Source organism: Lethenteron reissneri, chromosome 15 (genome assembly GCF_015708825.2).
Source record: "Lethenteron reissneri isolate LAM-NWPU_2019-01 chromosome 15, ASM1570882v1, whole genome shotgun sequence".
Lineage (NCBI taxonomy): Eukaryota > Metazoa > Chordata > Hyperoartia > Petromyzontiformes > Petromyzontidae > Lethenteron > Lethenteron reissneri.
Genome location: NC_083793.1, coordinates 11,066,702 through 11,092,568, shown reverse-complemented (window position 1 = coordinate 11,092,568; position 25,867 = coordinate 11,066,702). Strand labels below are relative to the sequence as shown.

The 25,867-nt window shown below is 46.1% G+C and overlaps 18 non-coding genes across 18 annotated transcripts; all 18 read right to left on the bottom strand.

Moving 5' to 3' along the window:
- Window positions 1-132: 132 nt before the first annotated feature.
- On the bottom strand, window positions 133-205 carry TRNAA-AGC (transfer RNA alanine (anticodon AGC)). Its single transcript has one exon. It is a non-coding gene; the product is annotated as a tRNA-Ala (tRNA).
- A 676-nt stretch (window positions 206-881) lies between these two features.
- On the bottom strand, window positions 882-954 carry TRNAA-AGC (transfer RNA alanine (anticodon AGC)). Its single transcript has one exon. It is a non-coding gene; the product is annotated as a tRNA-Ala (tRNA).
- A 1,080-nt stretch (window positions 955-2,034) lies between these two features.
- Window positions 2,035-2,107, bottom strand: TRNAA-AGC (transfer RNA alanine (anticodon AGC)). The gene has a single exon. It is a non-coding gene; the product is annotated as a tRNA-Ala (tRNA).
- A 676-nt stretch (window positions 2,108-2,783) lies between these two features.
- Window positions 2,784-2,856, bottom strand: TRNAA-AGC (transfer RNA alanine (anticodon AGC)). The gene has a single exon. It is a non-coding gene; the product is annotated as a tRNA-Ala (tRNA).
- Window positions 2,857-3,530: 674 nt separating this feature from the next.
- TRNAA-AGC (transfer RNA alanine (anticodon AGC)) lies at window positions 3,531-3,603 on the bottom strand. The gene has a single exon. It is a non-coding gene; the product is annotated as a tRNA-Ala (tRNA).
- Window positions 3,604-4,694: 1,091 nt separating this feature from the next.
- TRNAA-AGC (transfer RNA alanine (anticodon AGC)) lies at window positions 4,695-4,767 on the bottom strand. The gene has a single exon. It is a non-coding gene; the product is annotated as a tRNA-Ala (tRNA).
- A 673-nt stretch (window positions 4,768-5,440) lies between these two features.
- On the bottom strand, window positions 5,441-5,513 carry TRNAA-AGC (transfer RNA alanine (anticodon AGC)). The gene has a single exon. It is a non-coding gene; the product is annotated as a tRNA-Ala (tRNA).
- Window positions 5,514-6,604: 1,091 nt separating this feature from the next.
- TRNAA-AGC (transfer RNA alanine (anticodon AGC)) lies at window positions 6,605-6,677 on the bottom strand. Its single transcript has one exon. It is a non-coding gene; the product is annotated as a tRNA-Ala (tRNA).
- Window positions 6,678-7,353: 676 nt separating this feature from the next.
- Window positions 7,354-7,426, bottom strand: TRNAA-AGC (transfer RNA alanine (anticodon AGC)). Its single transcript has one exon. It is a non-coding gene; the product is annotated as a tRNA-Ala (tRNA).
- A 1,079-nt stretch (window positions 7,427-8,505) lies between these two features.
- Window positions 8,506-8,578, bottom strand: TRNAA-AGC (transfer RNA alanine (anticodon AGC)). Its single transcript has one exon. It is a non-coding gene; the product is annotated as a tRNA-Ala (tRNA).
- A 677-nt stretch (window positions 8,579-9,255) lies between these two features.
- TRNAA-AGC (transfer RNA alanine (anticodon AGC)) lies at window positions 9,256-9,328 on the bottom strand. The gene has a single exon. It is a non-coding gene; the product is annotated as a tRNA-Ala (tRNA).
- Window positions 9,329-10,398: 1,070 nt separating this feature from the next.
- TRNAA-AGC (transfer RNA alanine (anticodon AGC)) lies at window positions 10,399-10,471 on the bottom strand. Its single transcript has one exon. It is a non-coding gene; the product is annotated as a tRNA-Ala (tRNA).
- Window positions 10,472-11,147: 676 nt separating this feature from the next.
- On the bottom strand, window positions 11,148-11,220 carry TRNAA-AGC (transfer RNA alanine (anticodon AGC)). Its single transcript has one exon. It is a non-coding gene; the product is annotated as a tRNA-Ala (tRNA).
- A 320-nt stretch (window positions 11,221-11,540) lies between these two features.
- Window positions 11,541-11,613, bottom strand: TRNAA-AGC (transfer RNA alanine (anticodon AGC)). Its single transcript has one exon. It is a non-coding gene; the product is annotated as a tRNA-Ala (tRNA).
- Window positions 11,614-12,286: 673 nt separating this feature from the next.
- On the bottom strand, window positions 12,287-12,359 carry TRNAA-AGC (transfer RNA alanine (anticodon AGC)). Its single transcript has one exon. It is a non-coding gene; the product is annotated as a tRNA-Ala (tRNA).
- A 1,081-nt stretch (window positions 12,360-13,440) lies between these two features.
- Window positions 13,441-13,513, bottom strand: TRNAA-AGC (transfer RNA alanine (anticodon AGC)). The gene has a single exon. It is a non-coding gene; the product is annotated as a tRNA-Ala (tRNA).
- A 677-nt stretch (window positions 13,514-14,190) lies between these two features.
- On the bottom strand, window positions 14,191-14,263 carry TRNAA-AGC (transfer RNA alanine (anticodon AGC)). The gene has a single exon. It is a non-coding gene; the product is annotated as a tRNA-Ala (tRNA).
- Window positions 14,264-14,599: 336 nt separating this feature from the next.
- TRNAA-AGC (transfer RNA alanine (anticodon AGC)) lies at window positions 14,600-14,672 on the bottom strand. Its single transcript has one exon. It is a non-coding gene; the product is annotated as a tRNA-Ala (tRNA).
- Window positions 14,673-25,867: the final 11,195 nt, after the last annotated feature.

The window sequence follows — 25,867 nt, the reverse complement described above, 5'->3', positions numbered from 1 at the left end:
CACGGGAAGTGGGTTAAAAAACGACCGAAAGATTTGCACGGTCGTAAGCAAGCAAGCACGCAAGCAAGCACGCAAGCAAGCAAGTGAACTTAATATAAAGGATTTAATAAAGGATTTTAAAACATTGCCCTTTGGAGGATACGGGCATCGATCCCGTTACCTCTCGCATGCTAAGCGAGCGCTCTACCATCTGAGCTAATCCCCCGCACACTACAACAAGAGCTAACCATACCTCATATAACTAACAACATAACGCAATCGTGTTACCGACCGGTCAAAACGCAAACCATTTTGTTTGCGATTGCAAAAATAACAAAAACATTTTTTCCTAAAAAGTGGAAAATTTTTGAAAAAAATTTTCACGAAAATAAATTGTCACGCACAACGAGTCTGTGTGCAAAATGTCAGCTCGATTGGATCACGGGAAGTGGGTTAAAAAACGACCGAAAGATTTGCACGGTCGTAAAGCAAGCAAGCAAGTGAACTTAATATAAAGGATTTAAATAAATAGTCTCCATTGTACAGCGTGGGGGCAGGGATTTCATGCCATGTGGTTAGTCAACATTTGCGTCATCATGAAACGGGCGGCGAGAGTCCTCTCGTCCTCTGGCTTGAGATGGCTGCCACCTATGGGTCAGATGATTGCCTGCCACCATTAAGCAATTGGTAATTAAATATTTTTTTCCCTAAACAGTGTAAAATTTTGGATTTTTTTCACAAAAATAATTGTCACGCACAACGAGTCTGTGTGCAAAATGTCAGCTCGATTGGATCACGGGAAGTGGGTTAAAAAACGACCGAAAGATTTGCACGGTCGTAAGCAAGCAAGCAAGTGAACTTAATATAAAGGATTTAATGAAGGATTTAAAAATATTAGCCTTTGGAGGATACGGGCATCGATCCCGTTACCTCTCGCATGCTAAGCGAGCGCTCTACCATCTGAGCTAATCCCCCGCACACTACAACACGATTTAACCATACCTCATATAACTAACAACATAACGCAATCGTGTTACCGACCGGTCAAAACGCAAACCATTTTGTTTGCGATTGCAAAAATAAGAAAAACATTTTTCCTAAAAAGTAGAAAATTTGGAAAAAAATTTTCACGAAAATAAATTGTCACGCACAACGAGTCTGTGTGCAAAATGTCAGCTCGATTGGATAACGGGAAGTGGGTTAAAAAACGACCAAAAGATTTGCACGGTCGTAAGCAAGCAAGCAAGTGAACTTAATATAAAGGATTTAATGAAGGATTTAAAAATATTAGCCTTTGGAGGATACGGGCATCGATCCCGTTACCTCTCGCAAGCTAAGCGAGCGCTCTACCATCTGAGCTAATCCCCCGCACACCACAACAAGAGCTAACCATACCTCATATAACTAACAACATAACGCAATCGTGTTACCGACCGGTCAAAACGCAAACCATTTTGTTTGCGATTGCAAAAATAACAAAAAAATTTTTCCTAAAAAGTGGAAAATTTTGGAAAAAATTTTTCACGAAAATAAATTGTCACGCACAACGAGTCTGTGTGCAAAATGTCAGCTCGATTGGATCACGGGAAATGGGTTAAAAAACGACCGAAAGATTTGCACGGTCGTAAGCAAGCAAGCAAGTGAACTTAATATAAAGGATTTAAATAAATAGTCTCCATTGTACAGCGTGGGGGCAGGGATTTCATGCCATGTGGTTAGTCAACATTTGCGTCATCATGAAACGGGCGGCGAGAGTCCTCTCGTCCTCTGGCTTGAGATGGCTGCCACCTATGGGTCAGATGATTGCCTGCCACCATTAAGCAATTGGTAATAAAAAAAAAAATTCCCTAAACAGTGTAAAATTTTGGATTTTTTTCACGAAAATTAATTGTCACGAACAACGAGTCTGTGTGCAAAATGTCAGCTCGATTGGATCACGGGAAGTGGGTTAAAAAACGACCGAAAGATTTGCACGGTCGTAAGCAAGCAAGCACGCAAGCAAGCAAGTGAACTTAATATAAAGGATTTAATAAAGGATTTTAAAACATTGCCCTTTGGAGGATACGGGCATCGATCCCGTTACCTCTCGCATGCTAAGCGAGCGCTCTACCATCTGAGCTAATCCCCCGCACACTACAACAAGAGCTAACCATACCTCATATAACTAACAACATAACGCAATCGTGTTACCGACCGGTCAAAACGCAAACCATTTTGTTTGCGATTGCAAAAATAACAAAAACATTTTTTCCTAAAAAGTGGAAAATTTTGGAAAAAATTTTCACGAAAATAAATTGTCACGCACAACGAGTCTGTGTGCAAAATGTCAGCTCGATTGGATCACGGGAAGTGGGTTAAAAAACGACCGAAAGATTTGCACGGTCGTAAGCAAGCAAGCAAGTGAACTTAATATAAAGGATTTAAATAAATAGTCTCCATTGTACAGCGTGGGGGCAGGGATTTCATGCCATGTGGTTAGTCAACATTTGCGTCATCATGAAACGGGCGGCGAGAGTCCTCTCGTCCTCTGGCTTGAGATGGCTGCCACCTATGGGTCAGATGATTGCCTGCCACCATTAAGCAATTGGTAATTAAATATTTTTTTTCCCTAAACAGTGTAAAATTTTGGATTTTTTTCACAAAAAATAATTGTCACGCACAACGAGTCTGTGTGCAAAATGTCAGCTCGATTGGATCACGGGAAGTGGGTTAAAAAACGACCGAAAGATTTGCACGGTCGTAAGCAAGCAAGCAAGTGAACTTAATATAAAGGATTTAATGAAGGATTTAAAAATATTAGCCTTTGGAGGATACGGGCATCGATCCCGTTACCTCTCGCATGCTAAGCGAGCGCTCTACCATCTGAGCTAATCCCCCGCACACTACAACAAGATTTAACCATACCTCATATAACTAACAACATAACGCAATCGTGTTACCGACCGGTCAAAACGCAAACCATTTTGTTTGCGATTGCAAAAATAAGAAAAACATTTTTCCTAAAAAGTAGAAAATTTGGAAAAAAATTTTCACGAAAATAAATTGTCACGCACAACGAGTCTGTGTGCAAAATGTCAGCTCGATTGGATCACGGGAAGTGGGTTAAAAAACGACCGAAAGATTTGCACGGTCGTAAGCAAGCAAGCAAGTGAACTTAATATAAAGGATTTAAATAAATAGTCTCCATTGTACAGCGTGGGGGCAGGGATTTCATGCCATGTGGTTAGTCAACATTTGCGTCATCATGAAACGGGCGGCGAGAGTCCTCTCGTCCTCTGGCTTGAGATGGCTGCCACCTATGGGTCAGATGATTGCCTGCCACCATTAAGCAATTGGTAATTAAATATTTTTTTTCCCTAAACAGTGTAAAATTTTGGATTTTTTTCACAAAAATAATTGTCACGCACAACGAGTCTGTGTGCAAAATGTCAGCTCGATTGGATCACGGGAAGTGGGTTAAAAAACGACCGAAAGATTTGCACGGTCGTAAGCAAGCAAGCAAGTGAACTTAATATAAAGGATTTAATGAAGGATTTAAAAATATTAGCCTTTGGAGGATACGGGCATCGATCCCGTTACCTCTCGCATGCTAAGCGAGCGCTCTACCATCTGAGCTAATCCCCCGCACACTACAACAAGATTTAACCATACCTCATATAACTAACAACATAACGCAATCGTGTTACCGACCGGTCAAAACGCAAACCATTTTGTTTGCGATTGCAAAAATAAGAAAAACATTTTTCCTAAAAAGTAGAAAATTTGGAAAAAAATTTTCACGAAAATAAATTGTCACGCACAACGAGTCTGTGTGCAAAATGTCAGCTCGATTGGATAACGGGAAGTGGGTTAAAAAACGACCAAAAGATTTGCACGGTCGTAAGCAAGCAAGCAAGTGAACTTAATATAAAGGATTTAATGAAGGATTTAAAAATATTAGCCTTTGGAGGATACGGGCATCGATCCCGTTACCTCTCGCAAGCTAAGCGAGCGCTCTACCATCTGAGCTAATCCCCCGCACACCACAACAAGAGCTAACCATACCTCATATAACTAACAACATAACGCAATCGTGTTACCGACCGGTCAAAACGCAAACCATTTTGTTTGCGATTGCAAAAATAACAAAAAAAATTTTCCTAAAAAGTGGAAAATTTTGGAAAAAATTTTTCACGAAAATAAATTGTCACGCACAACGAGTCTGTGTGCAAAATGTCAGCTCGATTGGATCACGGGAAATGGGTTAAAAAACGACCGAAAGATTTGCACGGTCGTAAGCAAGCAAGCAAGTGAACTTAATATAAAGGATTTAAATAAATAGTCTCCATTGTACAGCGTGGGGGCAGGGATTTCATGCCATGTGGTTAGTCAACATTTGCGTCATCATGAAACGGGCGGCGAGAGTCCTCTCGTCCTCTGGCTTGAGATGGCTGCCACCTATGGGTCAGATGATTGCCTGCCACCATTAAGCAATTGGTAATAAAAAAAAAATTCCCTAAACAGTGTAAAATTTTGGATTTTTTTCACGAAAATTAATTGTCACGAACAACGAGTCTGTGTGCAAAATGTCAGCTCGATTGGATCACGGGAAGTGGGTTAAAAAACGACCGAAAGATTTGCACGGTCGTAAGCAAGCAAGCACGCAAGCAAGCACGCAAGCAAGCAAGTGAACTTAATATAAAGGATTTAATAAAGGATTTTAAAACATTGCCCTTTGGAGGATACGGGCATCGATCCCGTTACCTCTCGCATGCTAAGCGAGCGCTCTACCATCTGAGCTAATCCCCCGCACACTACAACAAGAGCTAACCATACCTCATATAACTAACAACATAACGCAATCGTGTTACCGACCGGTCAAAACGCAAACCATTTTGTTTGCGATTGCAAAAATAACAAAAACATTTTTTCCTAAAAAGTGGAAAATTTTGGAAAAAATTTCACGAAAATAAATTGTCACGCACAACGAGTCTGTGTGCAAAATGTCAGCTCGATTGGATCACGGGAAGTGGGTTAAAAAACGACCGAAAGATTTGCACGGTCGTAAACAAGCAAGCAAGTGAACTTAATATAAAGGATTTAAATAAATAGTCTCCATTGTACAGCGTGGGGGCAGGGATTTCATGCCATGTGGTTAGTCAACATTTGCGTCATCATGAAACGGGCGGCGAGAGTCCTCTCGTCCTCTGGCTTGAGATGGCTGCCACCTATGGGTCAGATGATTGCCTGCCACCATTAAGCAATTGGTAATTAAATATTTTTTTCCCTAAACAGTGTAAAATTTTGGATTTTTTTCACAAAAATAATTGTCACGCACAACGAGTCTGTGTGCAAAATGTCAGCTCGATTGGATCACGGGAAGTGGGTTAAAAAACGACCGAAAGATTTGCACGGTCGTAAGCAAGCAAGCAAGTGAACTTAATATAAAGGATTTAATGAAGGATTTAAAAATATTAGCCTTTGGAGGATACGGGCATCGATCCCGTTACCTCTCGCATGCTAAGCGAGCGCTCTACCATCTGAGCTAATCCCCCGCACACTACAACAAGATTTAACCATACCTCATATAACTAACAACATAACGCAATCGTGTTACCGACCGGTCAAAACGCAAACCATTTTGTTTGCGATTGCAAAAATAAGAAAAACATTTTTCCTAAAAAGTAGAAAATTTGGAAAAAAATTTTCACGAAAATAAATTGTCACGCACAACGAGTCTGTGTGCAAAATGTCAGCTCGATTGGATAACGGGAAGTGGGTTAAAAAACGACCAAAAGATTTGCACGGTCGTAAGCAAGCAAGCAAGTGAACTTAATATAAAGGATTTAATGAAGGATTTAAAAATATTAGCCTTTGGAGGATACGGGCATCGATCCCGTTACCTCTCGCAAGCTAAGCGAGCGCTCTACCATCTGAGCTAATCCCCCGCACACCACAACAAGAGCTAACCATACCTCATATAACTAACAACATAACGCAATCGTGTTACCGACCGGTCAAAACGCAAACCATTTTGTTTGCGATTGCAAAAATAACAAAAAAAATTTTCCTAAAAAGTGGAAAATTTTGGAAAAAATTTTTCACGAAAATAAATTGTCACGCACAACGAGTCTGTGTGCAAAATGTCAGCTCGATTGGATCACGGGAAATGGGTTAAAAAACGACCGAAAGATTTGCACGGTCGTAAGCAAGCAAGCAAGTGAACTTAATATAAAGGATTTAAATAAATAGTCTCCATTGTACAGCGTGGGGGCAGGGATTTCATGCCATGTGGTTAGTCAACATTTGCGTCATCATGAAACGGGCGGCGAGAGTCCTCTCGTCCTCTGGCTTGAGATGGCTGCCACCTATGGGTCAGATGATTGCCTGCCACCATTAAGCAATTGGTAATAAAAAAAAAATTCCCTAAACAGTGTAAAATTTTGGATTTTTTTCACGAAAATTAATTGTCACGAACAACGAGTCTGTGTGCAAAATGTCAGCTCGATTGGATCACGGGAAGTGGGTTAAAAAACGACCGAAAGATTTGCACGGTCGTAAGCAAGCAAGCACGCAAGCAAGCACGCAAGCAAGCAAGTGAACTTAATATAAAGGATTTAATAAAGGATTTTAAAACATTGCCCTTTGGAGGATACGGGCATCGATCCCGTTACCTCTCGCATGCTAAGCGAGCGCTCTACCATCTGAGCTAATCCCCCGCACACTACAACAAGAGCTAACCATACCTCATATAACTAACAACATAACGCAATCGTGTTACCGACCGGTCAAAACGCAAACCATTTTGTTTGCGATTGCAAAAATAACAAAAACATTTTTTCCTAAAAAGTGGAAAATTTTGGAAAAAAATTTTCACGAAAATAAATTGTCACGCACAACGAGTCTGTGTGCAAAATGTCAGCTCGATTGGATCACGGGAAGTGGGTTAAAAAACGACCGAAAGATTTGCACGGTCGTAAACAAGCAAGCAAGTGAACTTAATATAAAGGATTTAAATAAATAGTCTCCATTGTACAGCGTGGGGGCAGGGATTTCATGCCATGTGGTTAGTCAACATTTGCGTCATCATGAAACGGGCGGCGAGAGTCCTCTCGTCCTCTGGCTTGAGATGGCTGCCACCTATGGGTCAGATGATTGCCTGCCACCATTAAGCAATTGGTAATTAAATATTTTTTTCCCTAAACAGTGTAAAATTTTGGATTTTTTTCACAAAAAATAATTGTCACGCACAACGAGTCTGTGTGCAAAATGTCAGCTCGATTGGATCACGGGAAGTGGGTTAAAAAACGACCGAAAGATTTGCACGGTCGTAAGCAAGCAAGCAAGTGAACTTAATATAAAGGATTTAATGAAGGATTTAAAAATATTAGCCTTTGGAGGATACGGGCATCGATCCCGTTACCTCTCGCATGCTAAGCGAGCGCTCTACCATCTGAGCTAATCCCCCGCACACTACAACACGATTTAACCATACCTCATATAACTAACAACATAACGCAATCGTGTTACCGACCGGTCAAAACGCAAACCATTTTGTTTGCGATTGCAAAAATAAGAAAAACATTTTTCCTAAAAAGTAGAAAATTTGGAAAAAAATTTTCACGAAAATAAATTGTCACGCACAACGAGTCTGTGTGCAAAATGTCAGCTCGATTGGATAACGGGAAGTGGGTTAAAAAACGACCAAAAGATTTGCACGGTCGTAAGCAAGCAAGCAAGTGAACTTAATATAAAGGATTTAATGAAGGATTTAAAAATATTAGCCTTTGGAGGATACGGGCATCGATCCCGTTACCTCTCGCAAGCTAAGCGAGCGCTCTACCATCTGAGCTAATCCCCCGCACACCACAACAAGAGCTAACCATACCTCATATAACTAACAACATAACGCAATCGTGTTACCGACCGGTCAAAACGCAAACCATTTTGTTTGCGATTGCAAAAATAACAAAAAAAATTTTCCTAAAAAGTGGAAAATTTTGGAAAAAATTTTTCACGAAAATAAATTGTCACGCACAACGAGTCTGTGTGCAAAATGTCAGCTCGATTGGATCACGGGAAATGGGTTAAAAAACGACCGAAAGATTTGCACGGTCGTAAGCAAGCAAGCAAGTGAACTTAATATAAAGGATTTAAATAAATAGTCTCCATTGTACAGCGTGGGGGCAGGGATTTCATGCCATGTGGTTAGTCAACATTTGCGTCATCATGAAACGGGCGGCGAGAGTCCTCTCGTCCTCTGGCTTGAGATGGCTGCCACCTATGGGTCAGATGATTGCCTGCCACCATTAAGCAATTGGTAATAAAAAAAAAATTCCCTAAACAGTGTAAAATTTTGGATTTTTTTCACGAAAATTAATTGTCACGAACAACGAGTCTGTGTGCAAAATGTCAGCTCGATTGGATCACGGGAAGTGGGTTAAAAAACGACCGAAAGATTTGCACGGTCGTAAGCAAGCAAGCACGCAAGCAAGCAAGTGAACTTAATATAAAGGATTTAATAAAGGATTTTAAAATATTGCCCTTTGGAGGATACGGGCATCGATCCCGTTACCTCTCGCATGCTAAGCGAGCGCTCTACCATCTGAGCTAATCCCCCGCACACTACAACAAGAGCTAACCATACCTCATATAACTAACAACATAACGCAATCGTGTTACCGACCGGTCAAAACGCAAACCATTTTGTTTGCGATTGCAAAAATAACAAAAACATTTTTTCCTAAAAAGTGGAAAATTTTGGAAAAAATTTTCACGAAAATAAATTGTCACGCACAACGAGTCTGTGTGCAAAATGTCAGCTCGATTGGATAACGGGAAGTGGGTTAAAAAACGACCGAAAGATTTGCACGGTCGTAAGCAAGCAAGCAAGTGAACTTAATATAAAGGATTTAAATAAATAGTCTCCATTGTACAGCGTGGGGGCAGGGATTTCATGCCATGTGGTTAGTCAACATTTGCGTCATCATGAAACGGGCGGCGAGAGTCCTCTCGTCCTCTGGCTTGAGATGGCTGCCACCTTATGGGTCAGATGATTGCCTGCCACCATTAAGCAATTGGTAATTAAATATTTTTTTTCCCTAAACAGTGTAAAATTTTGGATTTTTTTCACAAAAAATAATTGTCACGCACAACGAGTCTGTGTGCAAAATGTCAGCTCGATTGGATCACGGGAAGTGGGTTAAAAAACGACCGAAAGATTTGCACGGTCGTAAGCAAGCAAGCAAGTGAACTTAATATAAAGGATTTAATGAAGGATTTAAAAATATTAGCCTTTGGAGGATACGGGCATCGATCCCGTTACCTCTCGCATGCTAAGCGAGCGCTCTACCATCTGAGCTAATCCCCCACACACTACAACAAGATTTAACCATACCTCATATAACTAACAACATAACGCAATCGTGTTACCGACCGGTCAAAACGCAAACCATTTTGTTTGCGATTGCAAAAATAAGAAAAACATTTTTCCTAAAAAGTAGAAAATTTGGAAAAAAAATTTTCACGAAAATAAATTGTCACGCACAACGAGTCTGTGTGCAAAATGTCAGCTCGATTGGATAACGGGAAGTGGGTTAAAAAACGACCAAAAGATTTGCACGGTCGTAAGCAAGCAAGCAAGTGAACTTAATATAAAGGATTTAATGAAGGATTTAAAAATATTAGCCTTTGGAGGATACGGGCATCGATCCCGTTACCTCTCGCAAGCTAAGCGAGCGCTCTACCATCTGAGCTAATCCCCCGCACACCACAACAAGAGCTAACCATACCTCATATAACTAACAACATAACGCAATCGTGTTACCGACCGGTCAAAACGCAAACCATTTTGTTTGCGATTGCAAAAATAACAAAAAAAAATTTCCTAAAAAGTGGAAAATTTTGGAAAAAAATTTTCACGAAAATAAATTGTCACGCACAACGAGTCTGTGTGCAAAATGTCAGCTCGATTGGATCACGGGAAATGGGTTAAAAAACGACCGAAAGATTTGCACGGTCGTAAGCAAGCAAGCAAGTGAACTTAATATAAAGGATTTAAATAAATAGTCTCCATTGTACAGCGTGGGGGCAGGGATTTCATGCCATGTGGTTAGTCAACATTTGCGTCATCATGAAACGGGCGGCGAGAGTCCTCTCGTCCTCTGGCTTGAGATGGCTGCCACCTATGGGTCAGATGATTGCCTGCCACCATTAAGCAATTGGTAATAAAAAAAAAAAATTCCCTAAACAGTGTAAAATTTTGGATTTTTTTCACAAAAAATAATTGTCACGCACAACGAGTCTGTGTGCAAAATGTCAGCTCGATTGGATCACGGGAAGTGGGTTAAAAAACGACCGAAAGATTTGCACGGTCGTAAGCAAGCAAGCAAGTGAACTTAATATAAAGGATTTAATGAAGGATTTAAAAATATTAGCCTTTGGAGGATACGGGCATCGATCCCGTTACCTCTCGCATGCTAAGCGAGCGCTCTACCATCTGAGCTAATCCCCCGCACACTACAACAAGATTTAACCATACCTCATATAACTAACAACATAACGCAATCGTGTTACCGACCGGTCAAAACGCAAACCATTTTGTTTGCGATTGCAAAAATAACAAAAACATTTTTTCCTAAAAAGTGGAAAATTTTGGAAAAAATTTTCACGAAAATAAATTGTCACGCACAACGAGTCTGTGTGCAAAATGTCAGCTCGATTGGATAACGGGAAGTGGGTTAAAAAACGACCGAAAGATTTGCACGGTCGTAAGCAAGCAAGCAAGTGAACTTAATATAAAGGATTTAAATAAATAGTCTCCATTGTACAGCGTGGGGGCAGGGATTTCATGCCATGTGGTTAGTCAACATTTGCGTCATCATGAAACGGGCGGCGAGAGTCCTCTCGTCCTCTGGCTTGAGATGGCTGCCACTTATGGGTCAGATGATTGCCTGCCACCATTAAGCAATTGGTAATTAAATATTTTTTTTCCCTAAACAGTGTAAAATTTTGGATTTTTTTCACAAAAAATAATTGTCACGCACAACGAGTCTGTGTGCAAAATGTCAGCTCGATTGGATCACGGGAAGTGGGTTAAAAAACGACCGAAAGATTTGCACGGTCGTAAGCAAGCAAGCAAGTGAACTTAATATAAAGGATTTAATGAAGGATTTAAAAATAATAGCCTTTGGAGGATACGGGCATCGATCCCGTTACCTCTCGCATGCTAAGCGAGCGCTCTACCATCTGAGCTAATCCCCCGCACACTACAACAAGATTTAACCATACCTCATATAACTAACAACATAACGCAATCGTGTTACCGACCGGTCAAAACGCAAACCATTTTGTTTGCGATTGCAAAAATAAGAAAAACATTTTTCCTAAAAAGTAGAAAATTTGGAAAAAAATTTTCACGAAAATAAATTGTCACGCACAACGAGTCTGTGTGCAAAATGTCAGCTCGATTGGATAACGGGAAGTGGGTTAAAAAACGACCAAAAGATTTGCACGGTCGTAAGCAAGCAAGCAAGTGAACTTAATATAAAGGATTTAATGAAGGATTTAAAAATATTAGCCTTTGGAGGATACGGGCATCGATCCCGTTACCTCTCGCATGCTAAGCGAGCGCTCTACCATCTGAGCTAATCCCCCGCACACCACAACAAGAGCTAACCATACCTCATATAACTAACAACATAACGCAATCGTGTTACCGACCGGTCAAAACGCAAACCATTTTGTTTGCGATTGCAAAAATAACAAAAAAAATTTCCTAAAAAGTGGAAAATTTTGGAAAAAAATTTTCACGAAAATAAATTGTCACGCACAACGAGTCTGTGTGCAAAATGTCAGCTCGATTGGATCACGGGAAATGGGTTAAAAAACGACCGAAAGATTTGCACGGTCGTAAGCAAGCAAGCAAGTGAACTTAATATAAAGGATTTAAATAAATAGTCTCCATTGTACAGCGTGGGGGCAGGGATTTCATGCCATGTGGTTAGTCAACATTTGCGTCATCATGAAACGGGCGGCGAGAGTCCTCTCGTCCTCTGGCTTGAGATGGCTGCCACCTATGGGTCAGATGATTGCCTGCCACCATTAAGCAATTGGTAATAAAAAAAAAATTCCCTAAACAGTGTAAAATTTTGGATTTTTTTTCACAAAAATAATTGTCACGCACAACGAGTCTGTGTGCAAAATGTCAGCTCGATTGGATCACGGGAAGTGGGTTAAAAAACGACCGAAAGATTTGCACGGTCGTAAGCAAGCAAGCAAGTGAACTTAATATAAAGGATTTAATGAAGGATTTAAAAATATTAGCCTTTGGAGGATACGGGCATCGATCCCGTTACCTCTCGCATGCTAAGCGAGCGCTCTACCATCTGAGCTAATCCCCCGCACACTACAACAAGATTTAACCATACCTCATATAACTAACAACATAACGCAATCGTGTTACCGACCGGTCAAAACGCAAACCATTTTGTTTGCGATTGCAAAAATAAGAAAAACATTTTTCCTAAAAAGTAGAAAATTTGGAAAAAAATTTTCACGAAAATAAATTGTCACGCACAACGAGTCTGTGTGCAAAATGTCAGCTCGATTGGATAACGGGAAGTGGGTTTAAAAAACGACCAAAAGATTTGCACGGTCGTAAGCAAGCAAGCAAGTGAACTTAATATAAAGGATTTAATGAAGGATTTAAAAATATTAGCCTTTGGAGGATACGGGCATCGATCCCGTTACCTCTCGCAAGCTAAGCGAGCGCTCTACCATCTGAGCTAATCCCCCGCACACCACAACAAGAGCTAACCATACCTCATATAACTAACAACATAACGCAATCGTGTTACCGACCGGTCAAAACGCAAACCATTTTGTTTGCGATTGCAAAAATAACAAAAAAAAATTTCCTAAAAAGTGGAAAATTTTGGAAAAAATTTTTCACGAAAATAAATTGTCACGCACAACGAGTCTGTGTGCAAAATGTCAGCTCGATTGGATCACGGGAAATGGGTTAAAAAACGACCGAAAGATTTGCACGGTCGTAAGCAAGCAAGCAAGTGAACTTAATATAAAGGATTTAAATAAATAGTCTCCATTGTACAGCGTGGGGGCAGGGATTTCATGCCATGTGGTTAGTCAACATTTGCGTCATCATGAAACGGGCGGCGAGAGTCCTCTCGTCCTCTGGCTTGAGATGGCTGCCACCTATGGGTCAGATGATTGCCTGCCACCATTAAGCAATTGGTAATAAAAAAAAAAATTCCCTAAACAGTGTAAAATTTTGGATTTTTTTCACGAAAATTAATTGTCACGAACAACGAGTCTGTGTGCAAAATGTCAGCTCGATTGGATCACGGGAAGTGGGTTAAAAAACGACCGAAAGATTTGCACGGTCGTAAGCAAGCAAGCACGCAAGCAAGCAAGTGAACTTAATATAAAGGATTTAATAAAGGATTTTAAAACATTGCCCTTTGGAGGATACGGGCATCGATCCCGTTACCTCTCGCATGCTAAGCGAGCGCTCTACCATCTGAGCTAATCCCCCGCACACTACAACAAGAGCTAACCATACCTCATATAACTAACAACATAACGCAATCGTGTTACCGACCGGTCAAAACGCAAACCATTTTGTTTGCGATTGCAAAAATAACAAAAACATTTTTTCCTAAAAAGTGGAAAATTTTGGAAAAAAATTTTCACGAAAATAAATTGTCACGCACAACGAGTCTGTGTGCAAAATGTCAGCTCGATTGGATCACGGGAAGTGGGTTAAAAAACGACCGAAAGATTTGCACGGTCGTAAGCAAGCAAGCAAGTGAACTTAATATAAAGGATTTAAATAAATAGTCTCCATTGTACAGCGTGGGGGCAGGGATTTCATGCCATGTGGTTAGTCAACATTTGCGTCATCATGAAACGGGCGGTGAGAGTCCTCTCGTCCTCTGGCTTGAGATGGCTGCCACCTATGGGTCAGATGATTGCCTGCCACCATTAAGCAATTGGTAATTAAATATTTTTTTTCCCTAAACAGTGTAAAATTTTGGATTTTTTTCACAAAAAATAATTGTCACGCACAACGAGTCTGTGTGCAAAATGTCAGCTCGATTGGATCACGGGAAGTGGGTTAAAAAACGACCGAAAGATTTGCACGGTCGTAAGCAAGCAAGCAAGTGAACTTAATATAAAGGATTTAATGAAGGATTTAAAAATATTAGCCTTTGGAGGATACGGGCATCGATCCCGTTACCTCTCGCATGCTAAGCGAGCGCTCTACCATCTGAGCTAATCCCCCGCACACTACAACAAGATTTAACCATACCTCATATAACTAACAACATAACGCAATCGTGTTACCGACCGGTCAAAACGCAAACCATTTTGTTTGCGATTGCAAAAATAAGAAAAACATTTTTCCTAAAAAGTAGAAAATTTGGAAAAAAAATTTCACGAAAATAAATTGTCACGCACAACGAGTCTGTGTGCAAAATGTCAGCTCGATTGGATAACGGGAAGTGGGTTAAAAAACGACCGAAAGATTTGCACGGTCGTAAGCAAGCAAGCAAGCACGCAAGCAAGCAAGTGAACTTAATATTAAGGATTTAATAAAGGATTTTAAAATATTGGCCTTTGGAGGATACGGGCATCGATCCCGTTACCTCTCGCATGCTAAGCGAGCGCTCTACCATCTGAGCTAATCCCCCGCACACTACAACAAGAGCTAACCATACCTCATATAACTAACAACATAACGCAATCGTGTTACCGACCGGTCAAAACGCAAACCATTTTGTTTGCGATTTAAAAAATAACAAAAACATTTTTTCCTAAAAAGTGGAAAATTTTGGAAAAAATTTAGGATAATTTTTTTCACGAAAACAAATTGTCACGCACAAAGAGTCTGTGTGCAAAATGTCAGCTCGATTGGATCACGGGAAGTGGGTTAAAAAACGACCAAAAGATTTGCACGGTCGTAAGCGTGCAAGCAAGCAAGCAAGTGAACTTAATATAAAGGATTACATTTTTTTTTCCTAAAAAGTAAAAATTTAGGAAATTATTTTTTCACGAAAATTCATTGTCACGCACAACGAGTCTGTGTGCAAAATGTCAGCTCGATTGGATCACGGGAAGTGGGTTAAAAAACGACCGAAAGATTTGCACGGTCGTAAGCAAGCAAGCAAGCACGCAAGCAAGCAAGTGAACTTAATATAAAGGATTTAATAAAGGATTTAAAAATATTGGCCTTTAGAGGATACGGGCATCGATCCCGTTACCTCTCGCATGCTAAGCGAGCGCTCTACCATCTGACCTAATCCCCCGCACACTACAACAAGAGCTAACCATCTAACCTATATAATTCATTTTTTGTCTGTCTGTCTGTCTGTTTGTCCGTCTGCGTACGCTCCCTTCCGGGGGATTTAGCTATCGGACCGTGGGGTTCGCCGAGATTAAATTTTGCAGGTGGGCACGCCCCCGGCCCGCGGTAAACTTAGGCATTTCCGATTTTTCGTCTCTAAATTTTAAATTGGACCGATTATCGATTTAGTGCGATTGCTCTTTATTTAGTTACACAATTAATTATTTAGTTATTTAATATTGCCGGTCGGCGCGGACCACGGCGGTTGCCCCTGGCAACGGGTAGCAACAACTTCGCTGCGGGGTGGACGCCATTTTTAATTCTCGTTACAAATATGCGCACGCATTAACACGCGATTCTGAGGTAAATTCATCAAAGTTTCACGTCCTCTTCACTCCCCTTCCACCCCAATGTGTGCAATTACTATTATAGGGTCGGTAGATAATAAAATTATAGCGATTAGACAGTATTATTTTAACATACCAATGAAAATACAACTGTGTAATTAAAATTATAAACCCGACCGCGCCAAGAATCGATTCTCTGAATCGCGAAAAGGAATCGAAGGTTGTAGATTCATTTAGAATCGCCTTATTTCCGTTTAATAAAGTTGGTTATAGAGTTGATATAAACTGCTACGAATGGGAAATATCCGACGTTGACTGGGGCTAAAATATAATTAAAAACTCCTGAAAACTTTAAAACATAACATAACAATGAAAATAAAACTCTGTAATTAAAAATGGAAACCTCCTATGCGCCAGGAATCGATTCTTTGAATCGTGCAAAGGAATCATCGAAGGTTGTAGATTCCTTTAGGAGCGCCTTTAACATGTGGTGAGGGAGAGAGTGGTGAGGGGGAGAGTGGTGAGGGAGAGAGTGGTGAGGGAGAGAGTGGTGAGGGAGAGAGTGGTGAGGGGGAGAGTGGTGAGGGAGAGAGTGGTGAGGGGGAGAGTGGTGAGGGGGAGAGTGGTGAGGGGGAGAGTGGTGAGGGGGAGAGTGGTGAGGGGGAGAGTGGTGAGGGGGAGAGTGGTGAGGGAGAGAGTGGTGAGGGAGAGTGGTGGTGAGGGAGAGAGTGGTGAGGGAGAGAGTGGTGAGGGAGAGAGTGGTGAGGGGGAGAGTGGTGAGGGAGAGAGTGGTGAGGGGGAGAGTGGTGAGGGGGAGAGTGGTGAGGGGGAGAGTGGTGAGGGGGAGAGTGGTGAGGGGGAGAGTGGTGAGGGGGAGAGTGGTGAGGGGGAGAGTGGTGCGGGAGAGTGGTGGTGAGGGAGAGAGTGGTGAGGGAGAGAGTGGTGAGGGAGAGTGGTGGTGAGGGGGAGAGTGGTGAGGGAGAGAGTGGTGAGGGAGAGAGTGGTGAGAGTGGTGAGAGTGGTGAGGGAGAGAGTGGTGAGGGGGAGAGTGGTGAGGGGGAGAGTGGTGAGGGGGAGAGTGGTGAGGGGGAGAGTGGTGAGGGAGAGAGTGGTGAGGGAGAGTGGTGGTGAGGGAGAGAGTGGTGAGGGAGAGAGTGGTGAGGGAGAGTGGTGGTGAGGGAGAGAGTGGTGAGGGAGAGAGTGGTGAGGGAGAGAGTGGTGAGGGGGAGAGTGGTGAGGGGGGAGAGTGGTGAGGGGGAGAGTGTGGAGGGGGAGAGGGGTGAGGGGGAGAGTGGTGAGGGAGAGAGTGGTGAGGGAGAGTGGTGGGGAGGGAGAGAGTGGTGAGGGAGAGAGTGGTGAGGGAGAGTGGTGGTGAGGGGGAGAGTGGTGAGGGAGAGAGTGGTGAGGGAGAGGAGAGTGGTGAGAAGTGGTGTAGAGTGGTGAGGGGGAGAGTGGTGAGGGGGAGAGTGGTGAGGGGGGAGAGTGGTGAGGGAGAGTGGTGGTGAGGGAGAGAGTGGTGAGGGAGAGAGTGGTAAAGGGAGAGTGGTGGTGAGGGAGAGAGTGGGAGGGACAGAGTGGTGAGGGAGAGAGGTGGTGAGGGGGAGGAGAGTGGTGAGGGGGAGAGTGGTGAGGGGGGGGTAAGTGGTGAGGGGGAGAGTGGTGAGGGGGAGAGTGGTTGAGGGAGAGAGTGGGTGAAGGAGAGTGGTGATGAGGGAGAGAGTGGTGAGGGAGAGAGTGGTGAGGGAGAGTGGTGGTGAGGGGGAAAGTGGTTGAGGGAGATAGTGGTGAGGGAGAGAGTGGGTGAGAGTGGTGAGAGTGGTGAGGGAGAGAGTGGTGAGGGGGAGAGTGGTGAGGGGGAGGAGAGTGGTTGAGGGGGGAGAGTGGTGAGAGGGAGAGTGGTGAGGGGAGGTGGGGAGGGGGAGAGTGGTGAGGGGGAGAGTGGTGAGGGGGAGAGTGGTGAGGGGGAGAGTGGTGAGGGGGAGAGTGGTGAGGGAGAGTGGTGGTGAGGGAGGAGAGTGGTGAGGGAGAGAGTGGTGAGGGAGAGTGGTGGTGAGGGGGGAAAGTGGTGAGGGAGAGAGTGGTGAGGGAGAGAGTGGTGAGAGTGGTGAGAGTGGTGAGGGAGCGAGTGGTGAGGGGGAGAGTGGTGAGGGGGAGAGTGGTGAGGGGGAGAGTGGTGAGGGGGAGAGTGGTGAGGGAGAGAGTGGTGAGGGAGAGTGGTGGGTGAGGGAGAGAGTGGTGAGGGAGAGAGTGGTGAGGGAGAGTGGTGGTGAGGGAGAGAGTGGTGAGGGAGAGAGTGGTCAGGGAGAGAGTGGTGAGGGGGAGAGTGGTGAGGGGGGAGAGTGGTGAGGGGGAGAGTGGTGAGGGGGAGAGAGTGGTGAGGGGGAGAGTGGTGAGGGGGAGAGTGTGTGAGGGAGAGAGTGGTGAGGGAGAGTGGTGGTGAGGGAGAGAGTGGTGAGGGAGAGAGAGTGGTGAGGGAGAGTGGTGGTGAGGGGGGAGAGTGGTGAGGGAGAGAGTGGTGAGGGAGAGAGAGTGGTGAGAGTGGTGAGAGTGGTGAGGGGGAGAGTGGTGAGGGGGGAGAGTGGTGAGGGAGAGAGTGGTGAGGGAGAGAGTGGTGAGGGAGAGTGGTGGTGAGGGAGAGAGTGGTGAGGGAGAGAGTGGTGAGGGAGAGTGGTGGTGAGGGAGAGAGTGGTGAGGGAGAGTGGTGGTGAGGGGGAGAGTGGCGAGGGAGAGAGTGGTGAGGGAGAGAGTGGTGAGAGTGGTGAGAGTGGTGAGGGGGAGAGTGGTGAGGGGGAGAGTGGTGAGGGGGAGAGTGGTGAGGGAGAGAGTGGTGAGGAGAGTGGTGGTGAGGGAGAGAGTGGTGAGGGAGAGAGTGGTGAGGGAGAGTGGTGGTGAGGGAGAGAAGTGGTGAGGGAGAGAGTGGTGAGGGAGAGAGTGGTGAGGGGGAGAGTGGTGAGGGGGAGAATGGTGAGGGGGAGAGTGGTGAGGGGGAGAGTGGTGAGGGGGAGAGTGGGGAGGGGGAGAGTGGTGAGGGGGGGAGAGTGGTGAGGGAGAGAGTGGTGAGGGAGAGTGGTGGTGAGGGAGAGAGTGGTGAGGGAGAGAGTGGTGAGGGAGAGTGGTGGTGAGGGGGAGAGTGGTGAGGGAGAGAGTGGTGAGGGAGAGAGTGGTGAGAGTGGTGAGAGTGGTGAGGGAGAGAGTGGTGAGGGGGAGAGTGGTGAGGGGGAGAGTGGTGAGGGGGAGAGTGGTGAGGGGAGGAGAGTGGTGAGGGGGAGAGTAGTGAGGGAGAGAGTGGTGAGGGAGAGAGTGGTGAGGGAGAGTGGTGGTGAGGGGGGAAAGTGGCGAGGGAGAGAATGGTGAGGGAGAGAGTGGTGAGGGGAGAGTGGTGAGGTGTGAGAGTGGTGAGGGGGAGAGTGATGAGAGTGGTGAGGGGGATAGTGGTGAGGGGGAGAGTGGTGAGGGGGAGAGTGGTGAGGGGGAGAGTGGTGAGGGAGAGAGTGGTGAGGGAGAGTGGTGGTGAGGGAGAGAGTGGTGAGGGAGGAGAGTGGTGAGAGTGGTGAGAGTGGTGAGGGAGAGAGTGGTGAGGGGGAGAGTGGTGAGGGGGAGAGTGGTGAGGGGGAGAGTGGTGAGGGGGAGAGTGGTGAGGGGAGAGAGTGGTGAGGGAGAGTGGTGGTGAGGGAGAGGTGGTGAGGGACGAGAGTGGTGAGGGAGAGAGGTGGTGAGGGAGGAGTGGTGAGGAGGGAGAGAGTGGTGAGGGAGAGAGTGGTGAGGGAGAGTGGTGAGGGGAGAGTGGTGAGGGGGAGAGTGGTGAGGGGGAGAGTGGTGAGGGGAGAGTGGTGAGGGGGAGAGTGGTGAGGGGGAGGAGAGTGGTGAGGGAGAGAGTGGTGAGGGAGAGTGGTGGTGAGGGAGAGAGTGGTGAGGGAGAGAGTGGTGAGGGAGAGTGGTGGTGAGGGGGAGAGTGGTGAGGGAGAGAGTGGTGAGGGAGAGAGTGGTGAGAGTGGTGAGAGTGGTGAGGGGGAGAGTGGTGAGGGGGAGAGTGGTGAGGGAGAGAGTGGTGAGGGAGAGAGTGGTGAGGGAGAGTGGTGGTGAGGGAGAGAGTGGTGAGGGAGAGAGTGGTGAGGGAGAGTCATGGTGAGGGAGAGAGTGGTGAGGGAGAGTGGTGGTGAGGGGGAGAGTGGTGAGGGAGAGAGTGGTGAGGGAGAGAGTGGTGAGAGTGGTGAGAGTGGTGAGGGGGAGAGTGGTGAGGGGGAGAGTGGTGAGGGGGAGAGTGGTGAGGGAGAGAGTGGTGAGGGAGAGGGGGGGTGAGGGAGAGAGTGGTGAGGGAGATAGTGGTGAGGGAGAGTGGTGGTGAGGGAGAGAGTGGTGAGGGAGAGAGTGGTGAGGGAGAGAGTGGTGAGGGGAGAGTGGTGAGGGGGAGAGTGGTGAGGGGGAGAGTGGTGAGGGAGAGTGGTGAGGGGGAGAGTGGTGAGGGGGAGAGTGGTGAGGGTGAGAGTGGTGAGGGGGAGAGTAGTGAGGGAGAGAGTGGTGAGGGAGAGTGGTGGTGAGGGAGAGAGTGGTGAGGGATGAGAGTGGTGAGGGAGAGTGGTGGTGAGGGGGAGAGTGGTGAGGGAGAGAGTGGTGAGGGAGAGAGTGGTGAGAGTGGTGAGAGTGGTGAGGGAGAGAGTGGTGAGGGGGAGAGTGGTGAGGGGGAGAGTGGTGAGGGGGAGAGTGGTGAGGGGGATAGTGGTGAGGGGGAGAGTGGTGAGGGAGAGAGTGGTGAGGGAGAGAGTGGTGAGGGAGAGTGGTGGTGAGGGGGAGAGTGGCGAGGGAGAGAATGGTGAGGGAGAGAGTGGTGAGGGGGAGGCGAGTGGTGAGGGGGAGAGTGGTGAGGGGGAGAGTGATGAGAGTGGTGAGGGGGAGAGTGGTGAGGGGGAGAGTGGTGAGGGGGGAGAGTGGTGAGGGGGAGAGTGGTGAGGGAGAGAGAGTGGTGAGGGAGAGTGGTGGTGAGGGAGAGAGTGGTGAGGGAGAGAGTGGTGAGAGTGGTGAGAGTGGTGAGGGAGAGAGTGGTGAGGGAGAGAGTGGTGAGAGTGGTGAGAGTGGTGAGGGAGAGAGTGGTGAGGGAGAGAGTGGTGAGGGAGAGAGTGGTGAGAGTGGTGAGAGTGGTGAAGGAGAGAGTGAGTGGTGAGGGAGAGAGTGAGTGGTGAGGGAGAGAGTGAGTGGTGAGGGAGAGAGTGAGTGTTGAGGGAGAGAGTGAGTGGTGAGAGAGAGAGTGAGTGGTGAGAGTGAGTGTGAGTGGTGAGGGTGAGTGGTGAGGGTGAGTGGTGAGGGTGAGGGTGAGGTTGAGTGGTGAGGGTGAGTGGTGATTGGTGAGGGTGAGTGGGGAGGGTGAGTGGCGGTTGTTAGTGGTGATTAGTGAGGGGTGAGTGGTGAGGGTGAGCGTTAGTGGTGAGGGTGAGGTTGAGTGGTGAGCAGTGAGGGTGAGTGGTGATTGGTTAGGGTGTGATTGGTGAGGATGAGTGGTGAGGGTGAGTAGTGAGGGTGAGTGGTTGTTGTGAGGGTGAGTGGTTGTTGTGAAGGTGAGTGGTGAGGGTTAGTGGTAAGATTGAGTGGTGAGGGTGAGTGACGGTTGTGAGAGGTGATTAGTGAGTGGTGAGGGTGAGTGGTGAGGGTTAGTGGTGAGCATGAGTGGTGAGGGTGAGTGTTGAGCGTGAGTGTTGAGGGTGAGTGGTGATTGTTGAGGGTGTGATTGGTGAGGATGAGTGGTGAGTAGTGAGGGTGAGTTGTGAGGATGAGTGGCGGTTGTGAGTGGTGATTAGTGAGGGGTGAGTGGTGAGGGTGAGCGTGAGTGGTTAGGGTGAGGGTGAGCGGTGAGGGTGAGCAGTGAGGGTGAGTGGTGATTGGTGAGGGTGTGATTGGTGAGGATGAGGGGTGAGTGGTCAGGGTGAGTGGTGAGGATGAGTGGTGAGCGGTGAGGGTGAGTGTTGAGGGTGAGTGGTGGGTGGTTAGGGTGAGTAGTGAGGGTGAGTGGTGAGCGTGAGTGGTGAGTGGTGAGCGTGACTGGTGAGGGAGAGTGGTGAGGGAGAGTGGTGAGGGAGAGTAGTGAGTGGTGAGGGTGAGTGGTAAGTGGTGAGGGTGAGTGGTGATTGGTGAGGGAGAGTGGTGAGGGAGAGTGGTGAGGGAGAGTGGTGAGGGTGAGTAGTGAGTGGTGAGGGTGAGTGGTAAGTGGTGAGGGTGAGTGGTGATTGGTGAGGGTGAGTGGTGAGGGTGAGTGGCGGTTGTTAGTGGTGATTAGTGAGGGGTGAGTGGTGAGGGTGAGCGTGAGTGGTGAGGTTGAGTGGTGAGCAGTGAGGGTGAGTGGTGATTGGTGAGGGTGTGATTGGGGAGGATGAGTGGTGAGGGTGAGTAGTGAGGGTGAGTGGTTGTTGTGAGGGTGAGTGGTTGTTGTGAGGGTGCGTGGTGAGGGTGAGTGGTAAGAGTGAGTGGTGAGGGTGAGTGACGGTTGTGAGAGGTGATTAGTGAGTGGTGAGGGTGAGTGGTGAGGGTTGGTGGTGAGGGTGAGTGGCGGTTGTGAGTGGTGATTAGTGAGGGGTGAGTGGTGAGGGTGAGCGTGAGTGGTGAGGGTGAGTGGTGAGGGTGAGCGGTGAGGGTGAGCAGTGAGGGTGAGTGGTGATTGGTGAGGATGTGATTGGTGAGGATGAGTGGTGAGTGGTCAGGGTGAGTGGTGAGCGGTGAGGGTGAGTGTTGAGGGTGAGTGGTGAGCGGTGAGGGTGAGTGTTGAGGGTGAGTGGTGAGTAGTGAGGGTGAGTGGTGAGCGTGACTGATGAGTGGTGAGGATGAGTGGTGAGGGAGAGTGCTGAGGGAAAGTGGTGAGGGTGAATGGTGAGGGTGAGTAGTGAGGGTGAATGGTGAGGGTGAGTGGTGAGGGTGAGTGGTGATTGGTGAGGGTGAGTGGTGAGGGTGAGTGGGGAGGGTGAGTGGCAGTTGTGAGTGGTGATTAGTGAGAGGTGAGTGGTGAGGGTGAGCGTGAGTGGTGAGGGTGAGGTTGAGTGGTAAGCGGTGAGGGTGAGCAGTGAGGGTGAGTGGTGATTGGTGAGGGTGCGATTGGTGAGGATGAGTAGTGAGGGTGAGTGGTTTATGTGAGGGTGAGTGGTGAGGGTGAGTGATGAGGGTGAGTGGCAAGTGGTGAGGGTGGGTGGTGATTGATGGTGTGATTGGTGAGGATTAGTGGTGAGTGGTGAGGGTGAGTAGTGAGGGTGAGTGCTGAGCGGTGAGGGTGAGTGGTTGTTGTGAGGGTGAGTGGTGAGAGTGAGTGGTGAGGGTGAGTGGTGAGGGTGAGTGGTGATTGTTGAGGGTGTGATTGGTGAGGATGAGTGGTGAGTAGTGAGAGTGAGTGGTGACGGTGAGTGGTGAGGGTGAGTGTTGAGGGTGAGTGGTGAGGGTGAGTGGCGGTTATGAGTGGTGATTAGTGAGGGGTGAGTGGTGAGGGTGAGCGTGAGTGGTGAGGGTGAGCAGTGCGGGTGAGTGGTGATTGGTGAGGGTGTGATTGGTGAGGATGAGTGGTGAGTGGTCAGGGTGAGTGGTGAGGGTGAGTGGTTGTTGTGAGGGGTGAGTGGTGAGGGTGAGTGGTGAGGGTGAGTGGTGAGGGTGAGTGCTGAGTGGTGAGGGTGAGTGGTGAGAGAGTGGTTAGTTTTGAGGGTGAGTGGTGAGGTTGAGTGGTGAGGGTTAGTGGAGAGTGGTGATTGGTCAGTGGTGATTGGTGAGGATGAATGGTGAGTAGTGAGGGTGAAGTTGAGTGGTGAGGGTGAGTGGTGGTTGTGACGGTGAGTGGTGAGGGTGAGTGGTGAGGGTGAGTGGTGAGGCTGAATGGGGAGGGTGAATGGTGAGAGTGAGTGGTGAGTGGTGAGGGAGAGTGGTGAGTGAGAGTGGTGAGGGTTAGTGGTGAGGGTTAGTGGTGAGAGTGAGTGGTGAGGGTGAGTGGTGATTGGTGAGTGGTGAGGGTGAGTGGTGAGGGTGAGTGGTGAGGGTGAGTGGTGAGGGAGATTGGTGAGGGAGGTTGGTGAGTGGTGAGTTGTGAGGGTGAATGGTGAATAGTGAGTGGGAGTGGTGAGTGGTGAGGATGAGTGGTGAGGGTGAGTTGTGAGTGGTGAATGGTGAGGGTGAATGATGAGTACAGTCAATATGCACTGCTGTTATCATACCAGGTACCACCACCACAATATGTACTCCTCTCATCATAGCAGATACCACCACAGCAGTATGCACTGCTGTAATCATAGCAGGTTCCACCACAATATGCACTGCTGTAATCATAGCAGGTACCAACACAGCAGTATGCACTGCTGTAGTGATAGCAGGTACGACCTCAGTCGGTATACACTGCTGTAGTGATAGTAGATACTGCTATCGAGTTGGTAGATACCGCTATAGTAAATACTAAAACAGTCAGTATATACCACTACAGTCAGTCAATACTGCTACAGTCAGTATATACTACTATACAGTCAGTACATACTGCTATGGTGAGTAGCTACTAGAGTCAGTAGATAATATTATAGAGTGAGTAGATACTGCTATAGATTTTGTAGTTACTACTATAGTCAGTGGATACAACTATAGAGTCAGCAGATACTATACAGTTAGTCGTTACGAGTATATAGTCGGTAGATACTACTGTAGGCCCAGTAAATACTACTATGGTCAGTAGTTATTACAGTCACTAAATACTACTACACAGTCAGTAGCTACTACTGGCTCAGTAGATACTACGGTACAGTCAGTAGATACTACTACAGAGTCAATAGATACCACTTCCTCTGTTGTATGTAAGGTGTTGTTAGTATATATACCTACGAGGGGTAAAGATATTTTTTGAGGGGGGGGGGAGACCACAATTTTCGGAAACATTTTGACATCAACTATTTACCCCACACTTTCTACAACTTTTTGGACTTGTGAAAGCCTCTTATATATTTGTTGGTGGAGAAATGTACAAACAGCCCACCGGGCTTTGACAATACCTTAGTATCTGTGTATATATATGTAAGGTTTTTAAGAAATATATTTTTCACCCGGGCAAAGCCGGGTACTTCCGCTAGTACCTCATATAACTAACAACATAACGCAATCGTGTTACCGACCGGTCAAAACGCAAACCATTTTGTTTGCGATTGCAAAAATAACAAAAAAAAATTTCCTAAAAAGTGGAAAATTTTGGAAAAAAATTTTCACGAAAACAAATTGTCACGCACAACGAATCTGTGTGCAAAATGTCAGCTCGATTGGATCACGGAAAGTGGGTTAAAAAACGACCAAAAGATTTGCACGGTCGTAAGCGTGCAAGCAAGCAAGCAAGTGAACTTAATATAAAGGATTACATTTTTTTTCCTAAAAAGTAAAAATTTAGGAAATTATTTTTTCACGAAAATTCATTGTCACGCACAACGAGTCTGTGTGCAAAATGTCAGCTCGATTGGATCACGGGAAGTGGGTTAAAAAACGACCGAAAGATTTGCACGGTCGTAAGCAAGCAAGAAAGTGAACTTAATATAAAGGATTTAAATAAATAGTCTCCATTGTACAGCGTGGGGGCAGGGATTTCATGCCATGTGGTTAGTCAACATTTGCGTCATCATGAAACGGGCGGCTAGAGTCATTTCGTCCTCTGGCTTGAGATGGCTGCCACCTATGGGTCAGATGATTGTCTGCCACGATTAAGCAATTGGTAATTAAATATTTTTCCCCTAAACAGTGTAAAATTTTGGATTTTTTTCACGAAAATTAATTGTCACGCACAACGAGTCTGTGCAAAATGTCAGCTCGATTGGATCACGGGAAGTGGGTTAAAAACGACCGAAAGATTTGCACGGTCGTAAGCAAGCAAGCAAGCAAGTGAACTTAATGTAAAGGATTTAATAAAGGATTTAAAAGTATTGGCCTTTGGAGGATAAGGGCATCGATTCCGTTACCTCTCGCATGCTAAGCGAGCGCTCTACCATCTGAGCTAATCCCCCGCACACTACAACAAGAGATAACCATACCTCATATAACTAACAACATAACGCAATCGTGTTACCGACCGGTCAAAACGCAAACCATTTTGTTTGCGATTGCAAAAATAACAAAAACATTTTTTCCTAAAAAGTGGAAAATTTTGGAAAAAATTTTGGAAAAATGTTCTCAAGAAAACAAATTGTCACGCACAACGAGTCTGTGTGCAAAATGT